Below are 15827 nucleotides of genomic sequence, written 5' to 3'. Positions count from 1 at the left end.
AGGACTAGACACGCTGGCTAGCTAGTAAGCAAACGAAGGAAACAGAGATCGTCATGAACATATATGCATACAGAGAGAAGTGATATCGACCACCTCTCCTTCTCCGAGAGATTGGTCGAACAACAAGTTCTCGTATATCTATCTGACACTACCGGCTACATATATACAATAATTATCTCTTACAAATATAATCATACGGACTCAGGGTCCACATAGAATTCTCCGTCTTCAGGGATCACGTGGTCAAGAAAGAATGCCGCCAATTCCTCTTGAATTGCTCGCATGCGAGCTGGTGCTAGGAGTTCATCCCGCTTTCGAAACATCTAATTTGAAGAAGGGGGTCAATACATATATATATGAATGAATGAAACTCAACACAAATGATGGTAATAAAATAAAATTGTGAATGTTGTTATTTACGTACTTCATATTGTTCGTTAGAGTACCCGCCCCGCTCACAGGTCGTGTGGCGGATGGACTCGCAGATGTAGTATCCACAGAAATCATTCCCTTGTTCCTGCCACAACCACTTTACAAGAAATAGAGGTCAATCAAACTGATAAGCAAGAATGCTAAATGGTATTGATGAAACTAGCGCTTGAATCACTAGGAGATGCGCGGAACATGCTACTATAGTACTTACTTTCGGGTGTCTAAATTCCAGCTCCTTCGGCAGTCCCGGAACTGTTTTGGTGAATTTTCTCCAAACCCTGCCGGACAAAGAAAACAATTACTTGATATCAGGAAATGAACAAAGTTGCTGATATGGTGGATAATGATCGATTTAACTTACTTCTGGAGTATTTGAGTCATGTCTGCATAGTCCTGGGGATCTTTTCGTTTAGAGTCTAAGACGGTTACTACTCCCTGCTCAAGCTTAATCTCTAGGAGAATATAGTGGAAACTGCACACACATGCATAACTCATCAATTACATTACTATAACCTTGACTAATATATAAAGGAAACCAAATACGCACAAGACAGTAACACTCACCTGAAGTTGTAAGGAAAGAGTATTATATATTTGTTTTGATTTATTACGAACGATCGTAGCAAGTTGGCCTCGGTAGCTGCGGTATGAAGTTTAACCTCAGTTGCATCTATGAGATATGTGTTAATGAACCCAATATCACCGACTTGTCTTTTCTTCAATTCGGCGATCATCAATCTGCATAATATAGTGAGGATGATTATAAATACATGCAATGAAAGAGCTAAGCTATATAGAGAAACTTAATGACAGAAGTAGTACTACTTACAGACAGTAGCAGGCGACCGTTGTTTTATCGAGGGCCAATTGATTGAAAAACTGATAGAACTCCTCAAATGGAACAGGCAACAGATCAATTCCAACGAGGTCATGCTCCTTTTTAACTTTCACATACAAAGTACTCCTCCCCCCAGAGTCTCTGCAGATTTTCAAGTACCAATCATGCAATCTTCGCATCATCGTTGATAGAGATCTTTCATCTTTGACGAGAGGCTTCCCGTACTCGTATCTTTGTATCTGCACGTCCATGGGTTCATAATGTACTTCATCGGGCAGGTAATCTGCAAGATTGCTATAACCGGGCACCATCCTCGGATCATTAGCGACGTTGTGGCTAGGCACCTTGAGCGGGGGGCACGATTGCTTCGCTTGTTCGCCGAGCTGGGCAATTTGTTTCCCAGCTCGTCGTTCTTTCAGCCTTTGATCACTAACAGTACTTCCCGACCGCTCCGCTTCGACAAATTCCTCTCCAATAATGTGGTCATAGTTTCCTTTCGGTGGATCAGACTTCGGTGGTTTTGTCAGGGCAGCCAGAGTGCGCTTCACTTTCACCCGATCTACCTTCTCCTCCGGAGGTGGATGTTTCTTTGCTTTCACCCCTTCAAAGAAGTTCCTCACTTCTTCTCGTGCGATCTCGACGTTCTCCTCCAGGGTCCTCTCATATGGTAACTTCTCTGGAGTCTTCAGAGAAGGACCGAATCTGTATGTCCTCCCGCCTCTGGTTGTACTGCTAGACGCCGATCGAGCAGACGTAGCGGTTGTCTTCTTTACTTGCTTAAGAGGAGGAGGAGAAGGACTACGACACGCCGGAGCAGCTGGAGCGGCGGCAGGTCTCTTCCGCCCTTGCTGACGAGGCGGAGAAGGAGGAGGTTGGCTGCTCGGGCGCGTCGGCGCAGGCGGAGTGCCACCATGCGCCGGAGAAGGAGCCGGCCGAGGGCCCTGATCGTCACTCGCCAGAGGAGGAGGCGGTGGAGGAGGAGTGCCCTGACTCGCCGGAGGAGGAGGAGGAGGCGGTGGAGGCGGAGTGCCCTGACTCGCCGGAGGAGGAGGAGGAGGCGGTGGCGTCCAGTTCGGAAGGTTGATGAGCTCCTTCCGCCATAGGCATGGAGTCTTCAGAGCAGACCCCACCGAGTCTCCCCTTCACCGGTAGGGTGGTCAAGCTGGAGGTCATCAAATCCCTCCGTTATCTCATCCACCATCACCCTAGCATATCCTTCTGGAATCGGCCGGCAGTGAAAAGTTGCGCCGGGTTCAGTAGGATAAATAGAGCCAACAGCCGCCTTGACCTTCAAATTCATCCATTGCGTCATAAGGTGGCAATTTTGAGACTCCGTTATAGCATCCACGGGATAGCTGGCAGGAGCCGTCAAGGCATGCTCTGGCTGAAGCAGCTCGGTGGAAGCCATGCTGCTTCTGCGCTGAGATGGCGGGGTAGCTTCGGGGGAGGCTTCGGCAGTACGTTTGCTGCGATTTGCTTCTCGTTCCTCTATCGCGTCTACCCTTGCTTGCAGCGCCTGCATTTGGGTCTGCTGCACTTTTTTCCTCCTCTCATGGGATTTGTAACCGCCTGCGTCCGGAAACCCAACCTTCCACGGAATGGAGCCTGACGTGCCTCGTGTCCGTCCAGGGTGCTCAGGATTCCCGAGGGCCATTGTGAGCTCGTCATTCTCTCTGTCTGGAAAGAACGTCCCTTCCTGCGCTGCTTCGATATACTGCTTAAGCTTACTGACTGGTATGTCCATTTGATCGTTCGTCCAAATGCACTTCCCTGTTACAGGGTCCAGGGTTCCGCCAGCCCCGAAGAACCAAGTCCGGCAATGGTCTGGCCAGTTAATTGTCTCTGGTTCGATCCCTTTATGAACCAGATCATTCTCAGTCTTGGACCACTTAGGCCGGGCTACGAGGTAGCCACCTGACCCCGTGCGATGGTGAAGCTTCTTCTTCGCAGCATTTTGCTTGTTTGTCGCCGACATCTTCTGACTCTTTTTCGATGTCTTGTGGGCCACAAATGCGGGCCAGTGATCTCTGATCTTCTCATATCTGCCCTTGAATTCTGGTGTCTCATTATTTTCGACAAACTTAGTCAGCTCTTTCTTCCACCTCCTGAATAGTTCTGCCATCCTCTTCGGAGCAAAAGACTTGATTAATTTCTCTTTAACTGGGTTCTCTGGATTATCCTCAGGCGGTAGGGTGAAATTTGACTTCAGCTCAGTCCAAAGATCATTTTTCTGCATATCATTGACATAAGAGACCTCAGGGTCTTCTGTAGCCGGCTTAAACCATTGCTGGATGCTTATCGGGATCTTGTCCCTAACCAGAACCCCGCACTGAGCAACAAATGCGCTCTTTATCCGGAAGGGTTCAATAGGTTGGCCGTCGGGCGCGATTGCTATGATCTCAAACTTTTCATCCGAGCTCAACTTTTTCTTCGGGCCTCGTCTCTTTACCGAAGTTGTGCTCGATCCAGAGGGCTAGAAAAAAGAACAAAGACTTAATTAATATGTGTACATACCAAAACAATGAATGCATCAATCAGCTAGTCAGCATAGGCTTAACTAATATATATACTTGGCCGAACTCGGTTCGGTCACCGGAGCCGTCCTCATGTTTTTCTTCTTGCACCGGCATTAGGTCACCGTAGCCAGCTTGTTCACCCTCTCCTTCCAGACCATCGGTTTCGTTGAGAAACAACGAGATGGCATCACTTCCTTCTGCGATTATGTCCCTCAACAACGCTTCTTTTGTTGCTTCGTCTAGGGCGGTGTCCATAGTTTCTACAAATATTTACAACATGGCAATTATTATTCAAACATGCAGATGGATATATTAGTGCCAAAAGTAGAACTAGCTACCTAATCATAGTAAGCTATCGGGAGGGGGTATATATCGAGAATAGAGGAGAAGAACCCTGGAACCCTCGACCCCTAGACGACCCTCTTCTTCCTCTCATGTTCGAGAGGATCGCCGAGGGGTCGGGAGGTTTCCTAGTGTCAAAGGATTCAAAAAAACCATGTCTTCATCATTAGGCGAAAGTAACATGTGCATGATGGTACGAAGCTCTTCAAAGTTGTTCTGGAACGGAGTCCCAGATAGGATAATTCGCTTTTTGGCACAAAGTTCAGCAAGAGCCTTCCGAATATCGCTATTTGGAAGGCCTTTGCTGAATTCGTACCAAAAGGCGGATTATTCTATCCGGGACTCCATTCCAGAACAACTTTGCAGAACTTCGTACCAACATGCCCTGGTTACTTCCGGCTAATGATGAAGGCATGGATTTATTCAATACTTTGACACTAGGAAACCTCTCTCGACCCCTCGGCGATCCTCGACCCCTCGAACCCTCGACGACCCTGGAACCCTCGACCCCTAGACGACCCTGCTGGAACCCTCGACCCTATAGGAAAAAAAGAAGAAAAAAAGAGGAGAAGAAGAAAGGAATAGTGGAGAAGAAGAGAAAATAGAATATATTCTATTTTCTCTTCTTCTCCACTATTCCTTTCTTCTTCTCCTCTTCTTTTTCTTCTTTTTTCTTCTTATTTATTTCTCCTCTTCTTTTCGGTAGAGGAAACCCTAAATAGCTAGCAAGTATCGTGGGTGTGAGATACATGTGGCCTTCGGTGTCGGACACTACATCCACGTCCCACAAGTGACATGGCCGTCGAAGCCCGCGCCACTTGTGGGATGTGGATGTAGTGTCCGACACCGACGGTACATGTATCTCACACCGACGATACTTTCTATTTAGGGTTTCTCCTCTACCGCTCGGCGACCCTCTCGACGACCCTCGTTCTCGATAAAATAAAGAGGAAGAAGAAGAAGAAGAAAGAAGAGAAGAAAGAATAGAGGAGAAGACTTCCTCTTCTTCCTCTCCTCTTCTTCTCCCTCTTCTTCCCCTTCTTCCTTGCCTCTCTCATGAATGTCCGACGTTCTCAACCCCCCCCCCACGTGTCGAAGAAAAAAAAGAAGAAAAAAATAGGAGAAGAAGAAAGGAATAGAGGAGAAAAGAGAAAATAGAATATATATATATATATATTCTATTTTTCTCTTCTTCTCCTCTATTCCTTTCTTCTTCTCCTCTTCTTTTTCTTCTTTTTTCTTCTTCTTATTTATTTCTCCTCGTCTTCCTCTCCCCTCTCGGCGACCCTAGACCCCCTCTCGACCCTCGACCCCTAGGCGACCGTCGACCCCTCTCTTTTTTTTCTTCCTCTTCTTTTTTATCCTCTTCTTCCTCTACCGCTCGGCGACCCTCGTTCCCGATAAAAAAAAGAGGAAGAAGAAGAAAAAAAAGAGGAGAAGAAAGAATAGAGGAGATCTTCTCTATTCTTTCTTCTCCTCTTTTTTCTTTTCTTATTCCTCTTCTTTTTTTATCCTCTTCCTCCTCTCATGTTCGACGACCCTCGACCCCTCGGCGACCCTAGACCCCCTCTCGACCCCCTCTTCTTCTCCCTCTTCTTCCCCTTCTTCCCCGCCTCTCTCATGAATGTCCGACGTCCCCCCTCCCCCCCGTCATCATCATCTATCATCCCCCCTCTCATGTTTGGACTTTTCTGAACATATATAGCCACACATACACATAGCCACATACACATACATAGCCACACATACATATAGAACTTTTCTGAACATTCATATAAACTTTTCTGAACATTCATATACACATACATAACCACACATATATATAGCCACATTCATATAAACTTTTCTGAACATTCATATACACATACATAGCCACACATATATATAGCCACATTCATATAAACTTTTCTGAACATATATAGATGATTTTCTAAAAATGTAACTTTTTCATATATGAACAGGAGAGCAGTGGCGGCAATGGGTGGCATCGTCGGCGACGGGGATGGGAAAGGGGGGAGCTCACTGGGGGCGGGCGGCGACGGGGAGAGGAGGCCAGCGACGGGAAGGAGGACGGCGGGCTTGGGGACGGCGTGCGCGGGGCTCGGGGACGACGGGCTCGGGGTGGCACACGGAGACGGGGACGGCCGTGGGCTCGGGGCGGCACACGGCGACGGGGACGACGGGCTCGGGGTGGCACACGGCGACGGGGATGGCCGCGGGCTCGGGGCGGCACACGGCGACGGGGACGATCGAGGAGGCGGGGCTCGGGGCAGGGCGCGCGGACGGCAGCGAGCTCGGGGCAGGGCGGCCGGCGACGGGCAGGAGGGCGCGACGACGACGACAGCGACAGGGCGCGGCGATGGCGATGGGGCAGGGCGCAGCGACGGCGACGGGGCAGGGCGCGGCGACGGCGACGAGGAGGACGAGCAGCCTGGCGGCGTCGGCGATGGGGAATGGAGCAGTTGGCGAAAATTTCCAAAGTGTGGGCTTATATAGCAGAGCCTTTAGTCCCGGTTCATGGCAGCAACCGGGACTAAAGGGGGGCATTGGTCACGGTTGGTGCCACGAACCGGGACCAATGCCCCCTTTAGTCCCGGTTGGTGCCACCAACCGGGACCAATGGCCTTGTGCTGCCCCGCGCCCAAAAGTTTAGTCCCACATCGCTAGCTGAAGGGCGCCGGCACTGGTTTATAAGCGCTGGTGTGCCTCCCCAGTCGAGCTCCTCTCTAATGCAGGCTTTCGAGCCTAAACTTGCTACTGCCTGTGGGCCTATTGGGCCTTCTGCGGGCCTGAATCCTGGCCCATGTAGGGTTTCTAGTCGTATTCAGGCCGTGGAGGCCCAGTAGGAGGCATTTTTTAAAAATTTGTGTGAATCACTAGTTTATGAATAACTTTACTATAAAAATAGAATTTTTTTTCTATTTATTTTTATTTCTACTTACAACTAAATACTTATAGTTTTTTAGTGATTTCTTTTTGATTTTAGGTCACAAAAATTATAAACTTTCTGTTAGTGCCATTAGTTTTAAATTTTGAATAGTTTAAATTTGAATTTTTAAAAATTTGTGTGAATCACTAGTTTATGAATAACTTTACTATAAAAATAGAATTTTTTTCTATTTATTTTTTATTTATACTTACAACTAAATACTTATAGTTTTTTAGTGATTTCTTTTTGATTTTAGGTCACAAAAATTATAAACTTTCTGTTAGTGCCATTAGTTTTAAATTTTGAATAGTTTAAATTTGAATTTTTAAAAATTTGTGTGAATCACTAGTTTATGAATAACTTTACTATAAAAATAGAATTTTTTTTCTTCTTTGCTATTTATTTTTTATTTATACTTACAATTAAATACTTATAGTTTGATTTTAGGTCACAAAAATTATATTCTTTTTGCTATTGAAGAATATTATAGTTTTATTTTAGTTGATCATAACATAATATTTTAATTGATTGTTTTTATTTTCATAAAAGTTTTGTAGTTCATTCTGTTTGCTATTAATTCATTCTTTGAGCTAAATGACTCTGAAATTGGAAAGCATTTTAAAATGAACTCTGAAAAGGTTGAAAGTTGGCATGGTATCATCATTTCACCCACATAGCATGTTCCAAAAAGTAGAGAGGGTTACGACAAAAACTTGATGCACTTCGTGTACAAAATGGACAATCACTTTCGAAGTATCAAAGTTTCGAACCATAAGACATGAAAGCATTTCAAATGAACTCTGAAAAAGTTGAAAGTTGGGATGGTATCATAATTTCACCCACATAGCATGTGCATGTACAAAACGGACAATGGTAGCATGTTCGTCTGTTACAAATTTGGCATGGTATCATCATAATAGTTGAGGGAGAAAGTCTTCACTTTTTCTTCGCTTGTGTCATTTGCTTATTGCGCCGTAACCATGGATAATCTTCATTGTTTATCAGGATGCTTGGGTCAGCCTTGACATTGAAGGGAGGAATTTCATGAAACTTTTCATAATCTTCAGACATGTCTGTCTTGCCGTCCACTCCCAGGATGTCCCTTTTTCCTGAAAGAACTATGTGACGCTTTGGCTCATCGTATGATGTATTCGCTTCCTTATCTTTTCTTTTTCTCGGTTTGGTAGACATGTCCTTCACATAGATAACCTGTGCCACATCATTGGCTAGGACGAATGGTTCGTCCGTGTACCCAAGATTTTTCAGATCCACTGTTGTCATTCCGTACTGTGGGTCTACCTGTACCCCGCCGCCTAACAGATTGACCCATTTGCACTTCACAAAGGGACCTTAAAATCAGGTCCGTAGTCAAGTTCCCATATGTCCACTATGTAACCATAATATGTGTCCTTTCCGCTCTCGGTTGCTGCATCAAAGCGGACACCGCTGTTTTGGTTGGTGCTCTTTTGATCTTGGGCGATCGTGTAAAATGTATTCCCATTTATCTCGTATCCTTTGTAAGTCAATACAGTCAAAGATGGTCCCCTTGACAACAAGTACAACTCATCACAAACAGTGTTGTCACCTCTGAGACGTGTTTCCAACCAACTGCTGAAAGTCCTGATGTGTTCACATGTAATCCAGTCGTCGCACTGCTCTGGGTGTTTGGAGCGCAGACTGTTCTTGTGTTCATCGACATACGGGGTCACCAAGGTAGAGTTCTGTAGAACTGTGTAGTGTGCTTGAGACCAAGAATATCCGTCCCTGCATATTATTGAGTCTCTTCCAAGAGTGCCTTTTCCAGTCAGTCTCCCCTCATACCACGATTTAGGGAGACCTATCTTGTTAAGGCCAGGAATGAAGTCAACACAAAACCCGATAACATCCTCTGTTTGATGGCCCATGGAGATGCTTCCTTCTGGCCTAGCGCGGTTACGGACATATTTCTTTAGGACTCCCATGAACCTCTCAAAGCGGAACATATTGTGTAGAAATACGGGCCCCAGAATGACAATCTCGTCGACTAGATGAACTAGGACGTGCATCATGATATTGAAGAAGGATGGTGGGAACACCAGCTCGAAACTGACAAGACATTGCGCCACATCACTCCTTAGCCTTGGTACGATTTCTGGATTGATCACCTTCTGAGAGATTGCATTGAGGAATGCACATAGCTTCACAATGGCTAATCGGACGTTTTCCGGTAGAAGCCCCCTCAATGCAACCGGAAGCAGTTGCGTCATAATCATGTGGTAGTCATGAGACTTTAGGTTCTGAAACTTTTTCTCTGGCATATTTATTATTCCCTTTATATTCGACGAGAAGCCAGTCGTGACCTTCATACTGAGCAGGCATTCAAAGAAGATTTCTTTCTCTTCTTTTGTAAGAGCGTAGCTGGCAGGACCTTTATACTGCTTCGGAGGCATGCCGTCTTTTTCGTGCAAACGTGGCAGGTCCTCTCGTGCCTCAGGTGTATCTTTTGTCTTCCCATACACGCCCAAGAAGCCTAGCAGGTTCACGCAAAGGTTCTTCGTCACGTGCATCACGTTGATTGAGGAGCGGACCTCTAGGTCTTTCCAGTAGGGTAGGTCCCAAAATATAGATTTATTCTTCCACATGGGTGCGTGTCCCTCAGCGTCATTCGGAACAGCTAGTCCACCGGGACCCTTTCCAAAGATTACGTAGTGTAAATCATTGACCATAGCAAGCACATGATCACCGGTGCGCATGGCGGGCTTCTTCCGGTGATCTGCATCGCCTTTGAAATGCTTGCCTTTCTTTCGACATTGATGGTTGGTCGGAAGAAATCGACGATGGCCCAGGTACACATTCTTCCTACATTTGTCCAGGTATATACTTTCAATGTCATCTAAACAGTGCGTGCATGCGTGGTATCCTTTGTTTGTCTGTCCTGAAAGGTTACTGAGAGCGGGCCAATCGTTGATGGTCACGAACAGCAATGCCTTAAGGTTAAATTCCTCCTGTCTGTGCTCATCCCACGTATGTACACCGTTTCCATTCCACAGCTGTAAAAGTTCTTCAACTAATGGCCTTAGGTACACATCAATTTCGTTGTCGGGTTGCTTAGGGCCTTGGATGAGAACTGGCATCATAATGAACTTCCGCTTCATGCACATCCAAGGAGGAAGGTTATACATACATAGAGTCACGGGCCAGGTGCTGTGATTGCTGCTCTGCTCCCCGAAAGGATTAATGCCATCCGCGCTTAAAGCAAACCATACATTCCTTGGGTCCTTTGCAAACTCATCCCAGTACTTTCTCTCGATTTTTCTCCACTGCGACCCGTCAGCGGGTGCTCTCAACTTCCCATCTTTCTTTCGGTTCTCACTGTGCCATCGCATCAACTTGGCATGCTCTTCGTTTCTGAATAGACGTTTCAACCGTGGTATTATAGGAGCATACCACATCACCTTCGCAGGAACCCTCTTCCTGAGGGGCTCGCCGTCAACATCACCAGGGTCATCTCGTCTGATCTTATACCGCAACGCACCGCATACCGGGCATGCATTCAGATCCTTGTATGCACCGCGGTAGAGGATGCAGTCATTAGGGCATGCATGTATCTTCTCCACCTCCAATCCTAGAGGGCATACCACCTTCTTTGTTGCGTATGTACTGTCGGGCAATTCGTTATCCTTTGGAAGCTTCTTCTTCAATATTTTCAGTAGCTTCTCAAATCCTTTGTCAGCCACAGCATTCTCTACCTTCCACTGCAGCAATTCCAGTATGGTACCGAGCGTTGTGTTGCCATCTTCGCAATTGGGGTATAACCCTTTTTTGTGATCCTGTAACATGCGATCGAACTTCAGCTTCTCCTTTTGACTAATGCATTGCGTCCTTGCATCGACAATGACCCGACGGAGATCATCATCATCGGGCACATCGTCTGGTTCCTCTTGATCTTCAGCAGCTTCACCCGTGGCAGCATCATTGGGTACATCGTCTGGTTCCTCTTGATCTTCACCAGCTCCCCCCGTTGCAGCATCACCGTATTCAGGGGGCACATAGTTGTCATCATACTCTTCTTCTTCGTCGTCTTCCATCATAACCCCTATTTCTCCGTGCCTCCTCCAAACATTATAGTGTGGCATGAAACCCTTGTAAAGCAGGTGGGAGTGAAGGATTTTCCGGTTAGAGTAAGACCTCGTATTCCCACATTCAGTGCATGGACAACACATAAAACCATTCTGCTTGTTTGCCTCAGCCGCATCGAGAAACTCATGCACGCCCTTAATGTACTCGCGGGTGTGTCTGTCACCGTACATCCATTGCCGGTTCATCTGCGTGCATTATATATAATTAAGTGTCCAAATTAATAGAAGTTCATCATCACATTAAAACCAAAGTGCATACATAGTTCTCATCTAACAACATATAGCTCTCCAGAGCATCTAATTAATTAAACCATACATTGAAACTATGTAAAACATTTCAATGCGAAAACAAATGCGATCATAATCGCAACCAAGGTAACAATTGATCCAACGGCATAATGATACCAAGCCTCGGTATGAATGGCATATTTTCTAATCTTTCTAATCTTCAAGCGCATTGCATCCATCTTGATCTTGTGATCATCGACGACATCCGCAACATGCAACTCCAATATCATCTTCTCCTCCTCAAATTTTTTTATTTTTTCCTTCAACAAATTGTTTTCTTCTTCAACTAAATTTAACCTCTCGACAATAGGGTCGGTTGGCATTTCCGATTCACATACATCCTAGATAAATAAAATCTATGTCACGTTGGTCGGCATAATTTTCATAAACAATAAATGAACCAATAGTTATAAAGATAATATACATACCAAATCCGAATCATAGACAGGACGAGGGCCGACGGGGGCGGATACCAAAACCATCGCACTATATAAGATGCAATAATAAATGTAAGAAAATGATACAAGTATCTATCTAAACATACAAGTAAGAATATTTTTCCTTTCAGAAAGAAGATAAGAACAAGAGGCTCACCACGGTGGTGTCGGTGATGAGATCGGCGCGGGTGATCGACAGCGGTGAAGACGGGGACGGGGCGTGACAGACCGCTAAATCTAGACAAATCTCGAGGAAAATGGAGCTTGGAGGTCGATCTTCTAGAGGAGAAAGCTTAAGTAGTGTGGCTCGGGCATTCCATCGAACACCTCATGTGCATAGGAGGTGAGCTAGAGCACCACAAAGCCCTCCCCCCTTGGCCAGAAAAAACAGAGCACTGTGCTCTACTCTTGCGCGAGAGGGTATATATAGGCACCTCATTGGTCCCGGTTGATGACATGAACCGGGACTAAAGGGAAGCCTTTGGTCCCGGTTCAAGCCACCAACCGGGACCAATGGTGGTGGGCCAGGAGCGAGGCCCATTGGTCCCGGTTCGTCCGACCAACCGGGACCAAAAGGTCCAGACGAACCGGGACCAATGGCCCACGTGGCCCGGCCGGCCCCCTGGGCTCACGAACCAGGACCAATGCCCACATTGGTCCCGGTTCTAGACTGAACTGGGACTAATGGGCTGAGCCGGCCTGGACCATAGCCCTGTTTTCTACTAGTGATACGGGATTGATCGAATCCTCGACATCATGGTTCATCCGATGAGATCATCGAGGAGCATGTGGGAGCCAACATGGTTATCCAGATCCCGTTGTTGGTTATTGACCGAAGAGTTGTCTCGGTCATGTCTGCATGTCTCCCGAACCCGTAGGGTCTACACACTTTAGGTTCGGTGACGCTAGGGTTGTTGAGATATTAGTATACGGTAACCCGAAAGTTGTTCGGAGTCCTGGATGAGATCCCGGACATCACGAGGAGTTCCGGAATGATCCGGAGGTGAAGATTTATATATAGGAAGTCAAGTTTCGGCCATCGGGAAGGTTTTCGGGGTAATCGGCATTGTACCAGGACCACCGGAAGGGTCCCGGGGGTCCACCGGGTGGGGCCACCTATTCCGGAGGGCCCCATGGGATGAAGTGGGAGGGGAACCAGCCCCATATGGGCTGGTGCGCCCCCATGGGCCTCCCCTGCACCTAGGGTTGGAAACCCTAGGGGTGGGGGCGCCCCACTTGGCTTGGGGGGCACTCCACCCCCCTTGGCCGCCGCCCCCCTTAGAGATTCAATCTCCTAGGGCTGGCGCCCCCCCTAGGGGTCCTATAAATAGTGGGGGGAGGGAGGTCAGCCGCACCCTAGCCCCTGGCGCCTCCCTCTCCCTCTCGTGACACTCCTCCCTCTCCCTGAGCTTGGCGAAGCCCTGCCGAGATCACCGTTGCTTCCACCACCACGCCGTCGTGCTGCTAGATCTTCATCAACCTCTCCTTCCCCCTTGCTGGATCAAGTTGGAGGAGACGTCTTCCCAATCGTACGTGTGTTGAATGCGGAGGTGCTGTCCGTTCGGCACTAGGTCATCGGTGATTTGGATCACGACGAGTACGACTCCATCAACCACGTTCTCTTGAACGCTTCCGCGCGCGATCTACAAGGGTATGTAGATGCACTCCCCTCTCCCTCGTTGCTAGATGGCTCCATAGATTGATCTTGGTGATGCGTAGAAAATTTTAAAATTCTGCTGCGTTCCCCAACAGTGGCATCATGAGCTAGGTCTATGCGTAGTTTCTATGCACGAGTAGAACACAAAGCAGTTGTGGGCGTGGATATTGTCAATTTGCTTGGCGTTACTAGTATTATCTTGATTCGGCGGCATCATGGGATGAAGCGGCCCGGACCGACCTTACACGTACGCTTACGTGAGACTGGTTCCACCGATTGACATGCACTAGTTGCATAAGGTGGCTGGCGGATGTCTGTCGCTCCCACTTTAGTCGGATCGGATTCGATGAAAAAGGTCCTTATGAAGGGTAAATAGAAATTGGCATATCACATTGTGGTTTTGGTGTAGGCAAGAAACGTTCTTGCTAGAAACCTATAGCAGCCACGTAAAAACTTGCAACAACAATTAGAGGATGTCTAACTTGTTTTTGCAGCATGTGCTGTGTGATGTGATATGGCCAAAAGGATGTGATGAATGATATATGTGATGTATGAGATTGATCATGTTCTTGTAATAGGAATCACGACTTGCATGTCGATGTGTAACATCCCAAATTTTCAATTTGGAATGTTATACATTAGATCATCATTGCATATCATAATTTATTTGCTTTTGGTTTTGATCCTAGAAATTCTACGCAACTCAAGGACCCACGGAGAGAGTTGGGGATTTTGTTATTTTCATATTTGAGTTTTCTCAAATTTTGAGAATAGGATCATTTGATTTTAATTATTTTATCATCAATTATTTCTATTACAAAAATATGAGAGAGGGAATAAAATGACTTTCCCAAAATAAATAAATATTGAGGATTTAATAATAAAATCAAATAAGATTTTATTTCGGAGTTTTTCGATATTTTATTTGAATTTAGGAAAAATATGCTTTTTTCAGAATTGCATTTAGGCCTCAAATAAATGTTCACCTTGTGCGGCTTGATTTTAGAAGCCGGGAAAAATTTATTTCAGGATTTTTGGAGTCCGTTTAGTATTTCTTTTATTTGTTTTTCAGCACGGAATATGAAAAAAAACGCAACCGACCTACGGGCCGTGTCCAACCCGGACACTAGGCCCATCCAGGCTTTATAAGCCGGGGAGCCATCCCGGGGCCTCCAAACCCTAGCGCCCCAACCGCCGCCGCTGCCGCCGACCGCCGCCGCCGCCGCCGGAGTTGCTGGGGTAGTTTTTTTTAGTCGCCGGTTTTTTCCAAAAAACCGTTCGGTTTGCCGACGGTTTTGTTTAATGGTTTATCTAAGGTGGCAACTTAAACACACATCTGGGTGGATTGAGGTACCTGGGTATTCCAGGATTGCCTGTTTTTCTTTATGGACCGCCACCCAGGCCCAAAGGGATAATGAAATTTTTCATACTAGAAACTTTCGTGTGCAGCCACAAGCTATTATGGGCTCTAACATAGTTGATTAAGTCGTGCAAACTCTTACAGGGTAGACTAGCAGATGTAGGGGAAAGTAGGTGTAACAGTCTATCCATCGTAAGGTGCTAGCGCTTCTGAAAGACTATGTCTCGGTCATCCGTTTCTCAAACACCGTGTAGTGCGAGAAACCAAACGGAGGCGATCGAGTCTTGTGGGGAAAAGTGCGCAAACCTCTGCAGAGTGTATTAACTAATCATGGTTAGCCGTGTCCCCGGTTATGGACATCTTGAGTATCTAGTACTTGGATTATCATGTGAATCTCAACATGTTAATCTAAAATTTAATTTTGATGGGTTTTTTTAATGATGATGCTTAATTGGGATTGAGAATGCTGTCAACCATTCTCAATGTTTAACAACTACCATGATAGTTAAATAAAATTTATTCCTTTGCAGTAGGGAAAAATTAGCTTTATGCAAAAACTGTAACCATAGAGCTTTCCACCAGCCAAATATGCATATAGTATAGTTGTTTCATTCCATTACTCTCTATGTGTTACTTTGCCAGCATATTCCATGTGCTGACCCGTTTTGGGCTGCAACGTTAATGTTGCAGACTTTTCAGACGACGATTAAGGAGTTTTAGGTCGTGGTTCTATACTCAGTGATGCCGTTGGAGTTGATGGCCTCACTTATCTTCTAAGCCTTCCGCTGTTATCGTTATTAGATGGCCTTAAGTCATATTTATTGTAATAAGTTCTCTATTGAGACACTCGATGTAATAAGTGTGTGATTGCTACTCTGTTATAAATCCTTCAAGTACTGTGTGGTGTCAG

The sequence above is a fragment of the Triticum urartu genome, chromosome 2 (genome assembly GCF_003073215.2).
Source record: "Triticum urartu cultivar G1812 chromosome 2, Tu2.1, whole genome shotgun sequence".
In the NCBI taxonomy this organism is placed as follows: domain Eukaryota; kingdom Viridiplantae; phylum Streptophyta; class Magnoliopsida; order Poales; family Poaceae; genus Triticum; species Triticum urartu.
The sequence above is the reverse complement of the archived record's forward strand: the minus strand, read 5'-3'. Positions refer to the sequence as shown.